Source organism: Dipodomys merriami, unplaced genomic scaffold, assembly GCF_024711535.1.
Source record: "Dipodomys merriami isolate MVZ:Mamm:240054 unplaced genomic scaffold, mDipMer1.0.p SCAF_355, whole genome shotgun sequence".
In the NCBI taxonomy this organism is placed as follows: Eukaryota; Metazoa; Chordata; class Mammalia; order Rodentia; family Heteromyidae; genus Dipodomys; species Dipodomys merriami.
The window spans coordinates 831,126-844,053 of record NW_027205104.1 but is presented as its reverse complement, the minus strand read 5'-3'; the positions used below and the strand labels follow the sequence as shown (position 1 = coordinate 844,053).

Here is a 12,928-nt window from a genome sequence, read left to right as displayed (position 1 = left end):
TCTACCAGTTCGTTTCAGTGTATGCTGATTGGTATGCATGGCTTGTTATTTTGATTTGCTTTTTTAAAAAATAGTTTACTGGTTCTTTCATTCATTAATGAGCGAATCTCTGTCGTCTGTTCAATTGTTATATTTGTTTGGGAATCACAATGTCATCACATTTAAGATGAAATTATCTGAATAGTTATGGAGACGAAGTCCAGTGACAGGCGTGGTGGACCCCACCAGGGAGCGAGAGCCTGGCCTAACGTCCTGCCTTCCAAAGTGAAATCTCAAGGACAACAGGAGGTTAGCTTTGCCCATGTATTTTCTCTGGTTCTTTTTCCTCTTTCAGAGTCTGTGTTTTCGTTTCCAGCCATGTTGTGAATGGCTACTGGCACAGTCCTACACATCCACAGCTACGGACGGGAGCCGGGCCCTGCCACCTCGCTCCCGTAGAGGGATGGCACCATCTCTGTGGGTGACAGAGGGCAAAGATGATGTTCTGTGTTTGGCATTTTGTCTATTTTCATCCTAAATCCATCAAGCTTTGTGTGCCCACTGCAGGTGGGGTGGGGTGGGGTGACCCCCTCTTTATATTTGGCCCAGCAAATCTGAAATGGAAGTCGATGCTCATGGTGTCTGGGTGTTAGCAATGAAGAAAGGCCTCCGTTTCTAGTTGTACACACCTGAGACGGTTGGCTATTTCTCGAGTGTACCTATAAATTAGCTGAAGCCATCTCCAGGAGCTCTGTTTTGATGTTTAAAAAGAAAAAAAATTAAGTGCTTCTATAAGTTGAAATTGCTAATATATGCAGAAAATAAATTAACCTCAACAATATAAATGTGTTAGATTCAACTTTGTGCTTATAAAATCTCATAAATATTTTAGAAACCAAAGTTCACACAAGGTAAATCATTTTGCTGTAAAAAGTACAGCTATGTATTTTCTCAATGTATCATTGTTAATTATAAACTAAGCATACATGATGTTTTATGTGGGTTTGTGTTTCCTAAACTTACACAAATAGGCTAATAGCACACTTACATAATGTTCATGAGTGAAAAACAAAAGTTTGTGTTCACTGAATCATTTTTCTGGCATACTTTTCATATCAACTGTAATTGTGTTTTATAGAATACACAAAGATGATTTATAAGAGCTTTACGTAACTTAGGACTTGGAGCAACTATGAAGTCGATGAGAGGTGACGAGGTACCCAGAAGACTTCAGAGTGAGACAGTGCACTTACTAGGCCTAAGTTGAAGCAGGTATCCTTTCTATTTGTACACACCAGGAAGAGGCCACACCTTGGCGGTCTGTCAGTGACCATGTTCATTTTTGCCACTTTACAAAAGCATAAAAAGGATGTGTGTGGTTATTTAAAAAATCACCCTTTGTCCGTGAGCTTTGTCTGCTAAAATGCTTCTGTATGACAAGTCCTCAGATTATTTCCTCCCCAAAGAATTGTGTGAACTAGTTTTTTCATATTTTCAGAAATACTAACAGGGAAATACACTGTGTATGTTCCCCAAACCCAAGAACAAAGCCCAATTTTATGTAAAACAATGATTCTCAAGCCTTTGGTTTCTCCGTTCTGTGAACTCTTTAAAATGCATGGGCTGGAGGGTTAGCTCAAGTTGTAGAGCATACATCTGGCAAGCGCCAAGACCCTGAGTTCACACGTCAGCACTAACAAAAAGAATGGAAAAATTACTGAATCTGAAGATCCTGTTTATACAGGATAACTATCAATGTCCTCTTTTAAAAACTGAAAGAGAAAAAAGTAAAAACATATTCATTAAAGTATTAGAAAATAGTGACGAAGGTGAATCTATTGCAATGAACTCTCAAAAATTTCAGGGACCACCCTCCCCCTCCCCCAAGTATCTTTGCACCATGCTTCCCCCGACCCTGTTCATCTGTTCCACATCATATCAGGGCACAATGAAGGTCCACATTTGGAGGGTGAATTTTATTTATTTTCTTTTACTTGGGTTATATGTATAGCTAAGAAAAAGCTGGAAGACATATTAATTATCAGCAAAGATCACTCTATCTTGATGGACGTGCCTCATTGGTTTACTAGATAGGGCTTGCTACAGCATAATGCTCTCATTTACAAAGGAAATCCCTCGCTACAGCGCCCTCACTCACGTGAGGAAATGTATGCCACAGATGCCTATCCTTTACCTTCTGTCTGATCTGACCACAGAGCAGTGATTTTGTGTCTCATGAAGACAATTGTCTATGTCTTAGGATGCCTCTTACTACGTCCTTGATTATAGAGAGAAAAATAAGCATTTATCATTTAAGAAAGAGGGGAACCAATACAACAGCAATATACACAAGACAATATGTTGGCAATTATTTGTACAACTTGGGGGTGGAAGGAGGGAAAGTTGGAGAAAAATGAGGGAAGGGGTAATAAGTTTGACCAGAGATGTTCTTATTACCTTAGTTATGTAATTGTAACCCCTCTGTACATCACCTTGACAATAATAAAAAATTAAAAAAAGAATCAACTCCAAATGGACCAAAGACCTTGGAGTCAAAGCAGACACCCTGAAAACATTACAGGATGGAATAGGAGAAACCCTAGGTCTCCTTGGCACAGGCCAAAATTTTCTTAATAGAGACCCAGAAACACAACAGATCAAAGGAAGGTTGGACAAACGGGATTGCATGAAATTGCAGAGCTTCTACATGGCAAAGCACATAGCTAGCAAGATCAATAGAAAGCCCACGGATTGGGAGAAGATCTTCATTACCCATACAACAGACAAGGGTCTCATGCCTAAAATATACTTGGAACTCAAAAAATTAAATTCCCCAACAACAAATCCTCAAGAAACAACTGCCCAATAAATAAGCAGGCTAAAGACTTAAAGAGAAACATCTCTGAAGAGGAAATAAGAATGGCCAATAGATAAATGAAGAAATGCTCAACCTCACTAGCTATAAAAGAAATGCAAATCAATATTGAGATTCCACCTCACCCCAGTTAGAATGGCTATAATCAAGAACTCTAATAACAACATGCTAGAGGGGATGTGGCCAGAAGGGACCCTTACTGCATTGTTGGTGGGAGTGTAAACTTGTTCAACCACTTTAGAAAGCAGTATGGAGGTTCCTCAAAAGACTCCACACAGAGCTCCTCTATGATCCAGCAATCCCACTTTGGGGCATTTACCCAAATGATCACAAGCAAGACTATGTTTATTGCAGCATTATTTACTATAGCTAAGATATGGAACCAACCCAGATGCCCCTCAGTAGATGAATGGATCAAGAAAATGTGGTATATATATACAATGGAATTCTATGCCTCCATCAGAAAGAATGACATTGCCCCATTTGTTAGGAAAGACTTGGAAAAAATTATATTAAGTGAAGTAAGCCAGCTCCAAAGAAACATAGGTCCCATGGTTTCCCTTATTTGCAATAACTAGTATATGCCTAGGACAAGTAGAAAAGGTCAAAAGCTATATACATATGACCAGATAAGATAAAGTTAAGCAAAATGAACCCCAAGATAGGGACACAAGTGTTTTTTTTATTTCTTGCAATTTTTTCTAACATATTTATAAGGTATCATGTGATTTTTTTGTTGTTTTGTATGTCTCTCCCCCATAGAATAACCCCTGTTCTCACTGTATTTGATGTTGGTATAATTTGGGGAGGGGAAGGGAAAAAAACAAATTGTTTAAATAGGGTTACAAGACACTATGTTGAAAAACAAACTTTACTATTTAGGAGTGTGTGTGTGTGTGTGTGTGCGTGTGCGTGTGCATGTGTGTGTGTGTGTGTAGAGTGTAGAGTGTAGTGGTGGAGGTGGGAGGGAAGGGATGGTAGGGGAGAAACAAAGGAAGGGGCAACAATGCTTCATAAGGAATGTACTCATTACCTTGCTCACGTAACTGTAACCTCTCTGTACAGTATTTTCACAATAAAAAACATATATATATATATATATATATATATATATATATATAAAAGAAAGAACTAAAGTTGCCTTTACATTCTGCTTATATTTTGAATATATGTTACTTATCTGTGAAGGAAGCTTTTTTTCTCACTCATCCATGCTAACCAAATCTGCTCTGACAACTCTTGATTTAACCTCCCCAAAATTAGACCTTGAATTCAGAAAGAAAAGCAAAATTTAACACCTATCTTTTGAGATTTCCTAAAGGGCCTTGGAAAATCTCCAAGCTGTTCTTTTATCTTAGAAATACGAAGGCGCTGGAAATACTTGTGTCCGCTTGCTCTGTTATTACTGAAGAGTCGTGTGGGAAGACGCCGCTCTGCGGGTCGTGTGTGTGAACCGTTAGTGTATTTTGGAAGCTATGCAGTCGTGGACGGTCCCTGCAGAAGTCACACTACCTCTCTGAAGCCAGCACTCTCACGAGCGTGCGAGCATGCCGGCCAGCTCATGAGCAGGGGATTTTCTGTGGCGCCAGTTTAGATTACAGTAATAAGGATGGCTTTGTAATCCACAGAGAATTCTGGTATTTTCCTAAGGCTCTGCCCTAACTTGATGACCACTGCTTGTATCTTCAAGAAAGAAGAGTCTCTGAGATTTCTGATGGAATACCATAGCAGGGGCTCTTAACCATCGGTATTTCAAAAAATTACTGTGTGCAGGATTCCAAGCTAAAAATGCTCAGCTAAATGCTGTTTAAGATTCAAAATGGATGGAATCAGGGTTCCAGGACTCTTGTAATGAAATGAGGCTGATAATCCAGGATTCTGCAGAATAATTAGTTACTTAGCTTGGAATAGATTCATATTTTATTTTTTTACTTGCTTACAAAATCGATCATAACATTCCATTTTCTGTATTATGGTAAAGCTCCTTCCCTTTCTTTTAACCTTTTGGGTTATGTACAAAAATCTAGTAGACTTTACTTTTCTATACTAAAAGGAAATACCTTAAAACTGATTCTTACTGACATCCTAGCAAGATACAACAGAAGAACACTGGACAAATTAATCAAGCCATCAAGGTCAGTCTGAAAGTAGTTTAGAATGTTTCCTATTTAGTCAGTTCTGACCATCTTCCTTAAAGAACAAAGGTTGAGGCTGCACGGTGGTGGAGGTAGCTCACATTTGTAGTACTAGTTACTCAGGAGGATGGAGTTCAAAGCCCAGGCAGAAAGATCAGAGACACTCAATCTCCAAAATAACCAGGAAAAAGCAAGGCTGGAGGTACGGCTCAGTGGTAATGTGCCAGCCCAGCAAATAAGTAAAGCAAACATGAGGCCTTGAGTTCCAACCCAGGTTCCTGCCCCTAAAAGAATAAAACAACAACAATAAAGTGATAATAATTAAGAAAATTATGATTCATTTTGCTTATGTTCACTGGCAACCGCAGGGAACAGGAATGTGACGGGATAAACTGAAAGGGACCCCCACAAATTTTTAGGATTTCTGCAGAGGAACTTACCAGATTTGTAGCTTGTAGAACAAGACTTGAGGTCAGTTTGGAAGTCACAGAAGAGCAATGAGAGGCTCTTAATACCCTCTGAGAGAATATCTTATGACAACTTCCACCAGGAAGAACTTCGTGACCTCAGTAACTTTACAAGTGAAGTCAATGAGGCTATAGAGCAAATGAACTACGCCACCCCCTCAGGACCAGCCTAATGGACCAGCTTTCTTTTATGATCATCAACAATTGTTGAGACCATTCTATGTACAGAGTGGAAAAAGAAAAATTTGTGAAGATAGTAACTTGTAAGGAGAAAAAAAGAATTATTAGGTACGCTATTGTAATATAGGCTAGTTGAGCACATTTTGTGTTGTCTGAGTCTACAGATGTGCACCACCCATTCTGTATTAATAGAGTTAAAAAAAACATTTTGTCACTTAGAAATGTGAGTGACTCACTTCCCTATAAATCAGCCAGCTTTGCATGTGTGACCAAATTCATCTCAGCATTTCTGAGAATTGACCTCCTTTTTAGAATTTCCTGTGAACTGATTTCTATAATCTTATTGGTTTCTGAAAAATTGAACAAGTTAGGTAGTCTTGGACATGCATTCATTTTATGTTTATATGTGATTGGTGACTTTATTCTTTAAAAAAGCTTATACTTTTAAATAATTTAAAGAAGCCAGAATAAAGAGATCATTCTTTTTTTTAGGGGGGGGGGTCCAGTCGTGGGGCCTGAACTCTGGGCCTGGGCACTGTCCCTCAGCTCTTCAGCTCAAGGCTAGCGCTCTACCACTTGAGCCACAGCGCCACTTCCGGCTTTTTTTATTTTTTGCTTATGTGGTGCTGAGGAATCGAACCCAGGGCCTCAGGCATGCTAGGCAAGCGCTCTACCACTGAGCCACGTTCCCAGCCCAAAGAGATCATTCTTGACTTTGAAAAAGTACCAATATCCTTTGATTACTTTTTATTTTACTGCTATTTTCCTTGTCTGTGTTTGTACTGTGTTTACATGCCTCTGTGTGTACACTCAGTATGCTTTGTGCTTTAGACTTATATAAATGCTGTCCTGTTGAATTTAGTTCTCCATAATCTGCTTTTCTTTCTCAGTATTATCCTTCTGATAGAGATCTATGGTAATGTGTGTGTAGATTATCTGTATTTACTCTTTATGTTGAAATTTTTCAATATAAAAACGAGCCCACACACTAGGAAAGAAAATTTGCATTTTTTAAGCGAATAGCAGGGGCTGATGGAAAGATTTCAGAGAACATATAAAGACACAGATAACGCACAGCATGCAAGACCTATCTCATGCCTCACCTGTTCTCCCAGTTTTAGCTTCTGCGGCTCTTTGTGCTAGATACTTCAATAAAGATGAATGAAATCGACTTCATGGTGATTAGTTCATTGTCACCTTAGATAATTGGTCGCATAAAGGACTAAGGGTGGCTGTGCAGAATTTAGATGGTGAACATTGCATGTGGAAGGAGAAGGTGCGGTCCTGGTCCCTGCACAATGCAGGCGCACGCATGTCCCATCTCTGAGGCTGATTATATTTAACAAATGCACTGGCCTCGCCCTGCACAGGCCACACAACACATTCACAGTTCCAGGTGTGGCCATGGAATATGGTGATGGACAGGGCCAAACTGACAGGTCAGTGGAGATTCTGATAGAGAGACTGGAGGTGGAGGACAGGAAAGAATAGTGGAAGGAAGAAGGACAATTCTTGCTCTAACAGGCAGGAAGCACTGTCATTTTGGTCCAGGTTTTCAGTTAAAATTTCTTGCTACCAACATAATGTCTTCACTAAAGCAAGAGGGCATCGGAAAGAAGGGAAGCAGAGATATATTCTCCTAAATCACAGACCACCTGAAATACAGCCCTCTAGCTACCAAATTTCCCGGAGCACATTTTCTGTCATTACAATTACAGATTACTTTTTTTTTTCTTCCCTGGTACAACAACAGGGACCTCTGGGATAAGGAAGTATGTTTTACTGCTTTCACCAAAAAAAGCCTCTTTGGAACTAAAGGCATTTAAAATCACTCCACTCAGCAAGGTTTTTGTTCTTAGAGCTTCCTTTTGTTTCCATTTAAATACAGTACAAGGCATTGGAATTGCAAATCGTTCTCACTGTGGGTCCTGGAAATGGAAAAACGCAAGAGATTGGATCAAGAAATATGAACACCTTTATGGCAACAAAGTAAATAAGAGGATTTTGTTCTCATCATTTATTTTGGGAAATTAAGGTTGAGATTACAATCTTAAATGAGGCAAAAAATGTGTATTAGATACCTATAATCAATAATACAACCTATACTTAAGAGTAGACAAAAGAGTGCTGGCATATCCCCCAGGAGGTATTTTGAGGCAAAAATTTCAGATAAGCATTTGCAAAGATGATTAGTGAAGATAATCTTTATTCTAAGACACAAGCAAGACAGACAAGAAATTTTCATTCTCATCCCAGGTACAAATGAATTTTTTTTTTGGGGGGGGGGTCAAAAGAACAGCTACTTCCAGAGTCAGCTAAAATGCCATCAAACATTTTTTTAAAATGTCTTCTTATGGCAGAAAGGGCTTTAATTTAGCTTTCAATATTTTAGGCTTATTAACCTCGAGTGAACTTGAAGATTTTCCATTAAATCTACTGTCCATCAGCTTATTACAGACACGTTACAAAGCCTCTTTATGAAGGTGGCAGGCATGAGAAAATGGTGATGTCAGATACAAAGGTGCTGTCATTCGTCAATCATTATTGACACACCTCGTGCCAAACATTATAGCAGAGGAGGGAAATGACGCTTCACACAGTAATGAAAACATAGAGGTATAAAGTAACAAGAATAATGTATTTGGAGGAATATAACAATGTAATGCTGTTTCACAAATGAACACATGAAGCTTCAAGACGCTTCCAGAAGGTCAAAGTGGAGAGGGTGTCTGATTCCTCAGACTGTGGGGAAGTAGAACTAGTCTAACTGGACTTTTTCTCACCTTTTCTTACCATGTTCTGTGCTACTCAGAATCCGTATTTTGGTGTAATTTAACAGATGGTCCCTGAAACCGTACAGCTGAAGACTTAAGGAATCTGGAGACCTGACAAAAGGAGGGGGGAGGAGTTGTCAGGATGTTAAACGCCCAGGGTCATCTCTCTCTGCTCTGCTTCCTTTCTGGGACATAACAGAGTTCGAATTAGGGCCTTGTCTCCTTTTTCTGTTTTCCCTGTGTGGGCTCCCTGCACAGAGCATGGCACTCTATGCTGTCCTGTTCTCCTGGCCACAGTCCTTCACAGATTGGGGCTGAGCACTGTGCAGGTTAGGGTCTTTCTACATGGAAATTAAGTACAGGGCAAAACAGTAGCTTCATCAACATAGTCCTCAGAAGCAGTACCAAGTGTCCCAGGATGGATTTCCTCTAGCTAGCAAAACCCGCTAATAAAAACAGGACAAACAACACAAAACCATATTTCTCAGCCAAACAGACACTTTGAAGGGTTAATTTTTGCTGGCCTACTTAATGCTAAAAAGAGAACACAGAAAGCATGCTTTATTTACAACCTTCAAAGGAAATTAGCTATTTACATTTTTATCTGCAGGAGAGGAGAGAAACATGTTTCCTTTTTGACCTTTTATCCTCAAGTTATAGATGAAGAAGATTAAATTTGTCTGTACTGTCAGTGTAATCCATTTAGAGTTTAGAACCATTGCAGTGGAAAACATCAAGATTGACTTCAAGGCCTAGTGAATATAAATATTAAAAAACACTCTGTGAAGAGCTAAAAATGGAGAGAAAAATCTTAGTTATTGGAAATGTAATAAAAGATTTTCCAAAATAACAGAGGTAAAATGGGCATCCTATTACTTTCATCCAGAAACTTAGCTTTCATTGGTTTTAATAGGGTGAGAAGAAAATCGGCATCGGCCGGCAAGCGCAGCACCCGCTCGCCAGCCCCTGCGCAGAGCACCTGGCTTCAGCCACAAGAACACTGAGGGCTTGAGAAATGGGGAAAATGAAATAAACACTCTCGTCTACCTGAACTTCCTCCTGATCTTACATCGGAGAGGAGATGCTTCCTTAGCTATTGGGATCCATGCTGGAAATGGGGTTCACATCAAGGTTCAAAGTGACGGGAACTCTTGCATCTCTGCACTTGAGAGATGAATGAACTGACTGGAAGAGCATGTGGCTAGCAAGTGTCAGCCACTGGAAGGCCCAATTTCTCACGGGTGAAAATGGGTACAGCAGGGTCCTATCCATAAATGCCCTGCGGAACACTGGCGTGTGACAGCCCTGAGCATCTGAGGAAGGATGAACGCAGCAGAGTCTGTGCAGGAGAGGCGTGGCTTCTCATTCTGACAAATCAGAGAAGCCCTGGGTCACCCGATGAATGTTGAACAGCTGGCTGGCTGTGGGTACCATGGTCTGATTCACAGATCTGTGGGTTTCTTTGGTGTAAATACTCCTTCAAGGTCAGTTTCAATCTGCCAACCTCAAGTTCCTGACTCCAAGCTGAGAAGGGAGACTGGCAAGAAGGCCCGTCTATGGTCTGGTAGGGAGCCGCCACCATTGCCATGTTATAAAGGAAAATTACCTCAAAGACACAGACACTTTCAAAATGGACTAATTTCTAAATGGTAAGTCTGGAATGTGTGTTACTTTTACAGTATAACTTAACTAAATTGTAAATACAAGCAATACTCTGTGTATGTGTGTGTGTATGCGTGCGTGTCTGCACGTACGTGTGACAGTATTGGGGCTTGAACTCAGGGGTTGGGTGCTGTCCCTTAGCGTTGTCACTCAAAGCTGGCATTCTACCACTTGAGCCACAGCTCCACTTCTAGCTTTTTGATTGTTAATTAGAAATGAAGTCTCACAGACTTTTTTTTTTTTTTACCCTGGCTGGCTTTGAACCACGGTCTTCAGATCTCAGCCTCCTGAGTAGCTAGGATTACAAGCCTGAGCTACCAGCATCCAGCTAAGCAAAATAGGTTTAAATGGATGATCTAACAATTGGTTCAAGGAATTTCTGAAAATTTAACCACTGGCTCTCAACAGCCAATAAGAACGGATGTCATACACATCTGACCACCTCGCTCCCCGCTTCCCCAGTACTGTCATGCCCCTGCCAAGGCTGCAGTAGCATGAAGGCATGGACATTCAGTTCAGCAGATATGCCGCATCCACAGCACCACCATTGTCTTTACTGTCAGTGCCAACAGACTTCAGCATGACTATGGCTGAGAGTTCTTGCTCACAGAAGCAGTTGCTGCTTGACAAAGCTGAGCAGTGATAAGTCAACGGCCAGCCTTGCCACTGTGAATCCTACTTAAAACCTTAGCTCCTCATTTTCTTTCCTAATTTCTTGCTTTCGATTTCCTCACTTCCCCAAGGCACATTAAAGACACTTTCCGAGGGGCTCCCTTCAGGCTTTTCAGTGATTGGATTTCTGCCTCATCTACAAGGTTCACGCTGAGCTGACTTCATGTCCTCAGCTCTAGTTCAGGGAAGTCACAACCATGAGTAATAGCACAGTTCCTGTTTTGCAGTATCCTTAAATTTATATTTCAATTATTCAGACCTTCACATTCTGATTCATTAGGAAATTGTGATTTCACTTGATGGCAATAAAAGAATCATTGCTTGAGTGTAGCCAAGTAAAATCTGTTGGGGTTTTTTTTCTTAAAGCTTCCTAGTTCCTAATTAAAGGTGTACCAAATATATGCTTTGAATGAGGACAATAATCTTCTACCTTCTTGCTTCCCACTGGCTCTTGCCTTTCTGAAATGTCCTTATGCAGACCAACCTTCCAAGACCTGGGTGAGAAACATTTACTTTCCCTGTTCTAGAACCTTCCATGGAATGAGGACCTGAAGTTAACATTCAAAACCTTACACGGCTTGGCACTTACACATCTTTTCATCCCAATTACTTCCCTATACACATGGTTCCAGTCATCCCAGACCATGCGCCCATCTATCAGTGTCCGTGGGCCCTTACACCTTTGCTCCCTGTCTGCTTCCCTGATGACTGACCTCCTCCTCTCCTCCTCTACCATCACAGTGCCACGTGGACTTCAGTATTAGTGCAAGATGGTCATCTACAGCTCTCTTCTGGATAGTGCCACTGTGTTTATGACACTCATTCTCATGTGATGGATGAACTTTCTATAAGTATCCTCTCTCCCACTGTCCTGCCAAGTGCCTACACGTACACGTACACACGTACACATACACGTACACGTACACACACACACACACACACACACTTGGGGTGTCAGGGTGGTACTGGGGCTTGAACTCAGGGCTTGGGAGCTTTTCCACTCAAAGCTAGTGTTCCGCTTACTTGAGCCATAGCTCCACTTTCAGCTTCTGGAGGTTAATTGAAGGTGAGAGGCTCCTGGACTTTCCCATCCTGGCTGTCCTCCGTCACCAACCTTAGTCCAAAAGGAGGGGGAAGAGGAATGACTCCGCATGTGGAGATACTGTGACCAATAATGAGACTCCTTCTCAGCCAATCAGAGCAGGGGCACACCCTAGGGGCGGAGCCAGGGCCCTGGAACGGCTGTGCACCCGGGATCTGGACAGGAGTCTGTTCTGCTGTTTCACTCGTCATTTCACCATGTCTTTCTCTTTCACAGAAACCCATTCTGTCTGCTTTGGACATTTTCCTGCCTTTAATTTTTTAATTAGTGGAGAAAACAAACTGAACCCCAGATGGTATAAAAACAATAAAAACTACTGGCTGGTGGCTCATGCCTGTCATCCTAGCTACTCAGGGGGCTGAGATCTGAGGATTGCAGTTTGAAGCCAGCCTGGGCAGGAAAGTCTGAGAGGCTCTTATTAATCTCCAATTAACCACCAGAAAACCAGAAGTGGTAGAGCCCTAGCCTTGAGCAAAAAGAGCTCAGGGGCAGCATACAGGCCCTGAGTGCAAAGAAGGCTTTCATGACAAGGCTGGCCTTTAACTCAGATCTTTCCCACATTTGGCTTATCACTCAAGAATCTGTCGCTGCTTATGTGCATTCTTACACAGTATCGCAAAGCCACCTGCGGCTGCGCACTGCCGCCCTCGCTGCATGGGAGGCAGGACTTGGAGAACCACTGTGTTTTGGCAGATGCACCAAAAGTTGGTGAGATGCCATCTCAACACAAAAGGCTGGGTATCCATGTGCACCCGTCATTCTAGCTACAGCTAGAATCATGCACAGGAGTCACCGGCCAGCTCTGCTCAGGCAGAACATACCTCAGTAAAAGTTAACCAAAACTAAAAGGGCTGGACTGAGGAGGGGAGTGCTACGGGGCTAGCGGGCTGTCTGCATCATGTGAAATTATGCCTGCAATGCAGAGAGGAGGAGTGGACGCCCGCGTGAACTAAAGCGCGTCTTATCTTCTCAGTAGTGAAGAGAAAGAAAAAAAGGAAAGAAAGAAAGAAAAGAAATGGCTTCAAAATCAACTACAGTGGGAGCCACTGGAGAAATTCACTTGAACAAAGTTCTAGAAAAAC

At 41.4% G+C, this 12,928-nt stretch overlaps 1 protein-coding gene and 1 long non-coding RNA gene across 2 annotated transcripts in view; both read right to left on the bottom strand.

The window, feature by feature from the left end:
• LOC138804086 (E3 ubiquitin-protein ligase parkin-like) overlaps nt 1-12,928 on the bottom strand; it is an 849,159-nt gene that overhangs the window by 251,056 nt on the left and 585,175 nt on the right. The window lies entirely within an intron of this gene.
• Nucleotides 7,479-11,853, bottom strand: LOC138804087 (uncharacterized). Its single transcript, XR_011365167.1, has 3 exons — nt 11,768-11,853; nt 8,420-8,521; nt 7,479-7,564 (listed from the first exon to the last, which is right to left on the bottom strand). It is a non-coding gene; the product is annotated as an uncharacterized lncRNA (long non-coding RNA).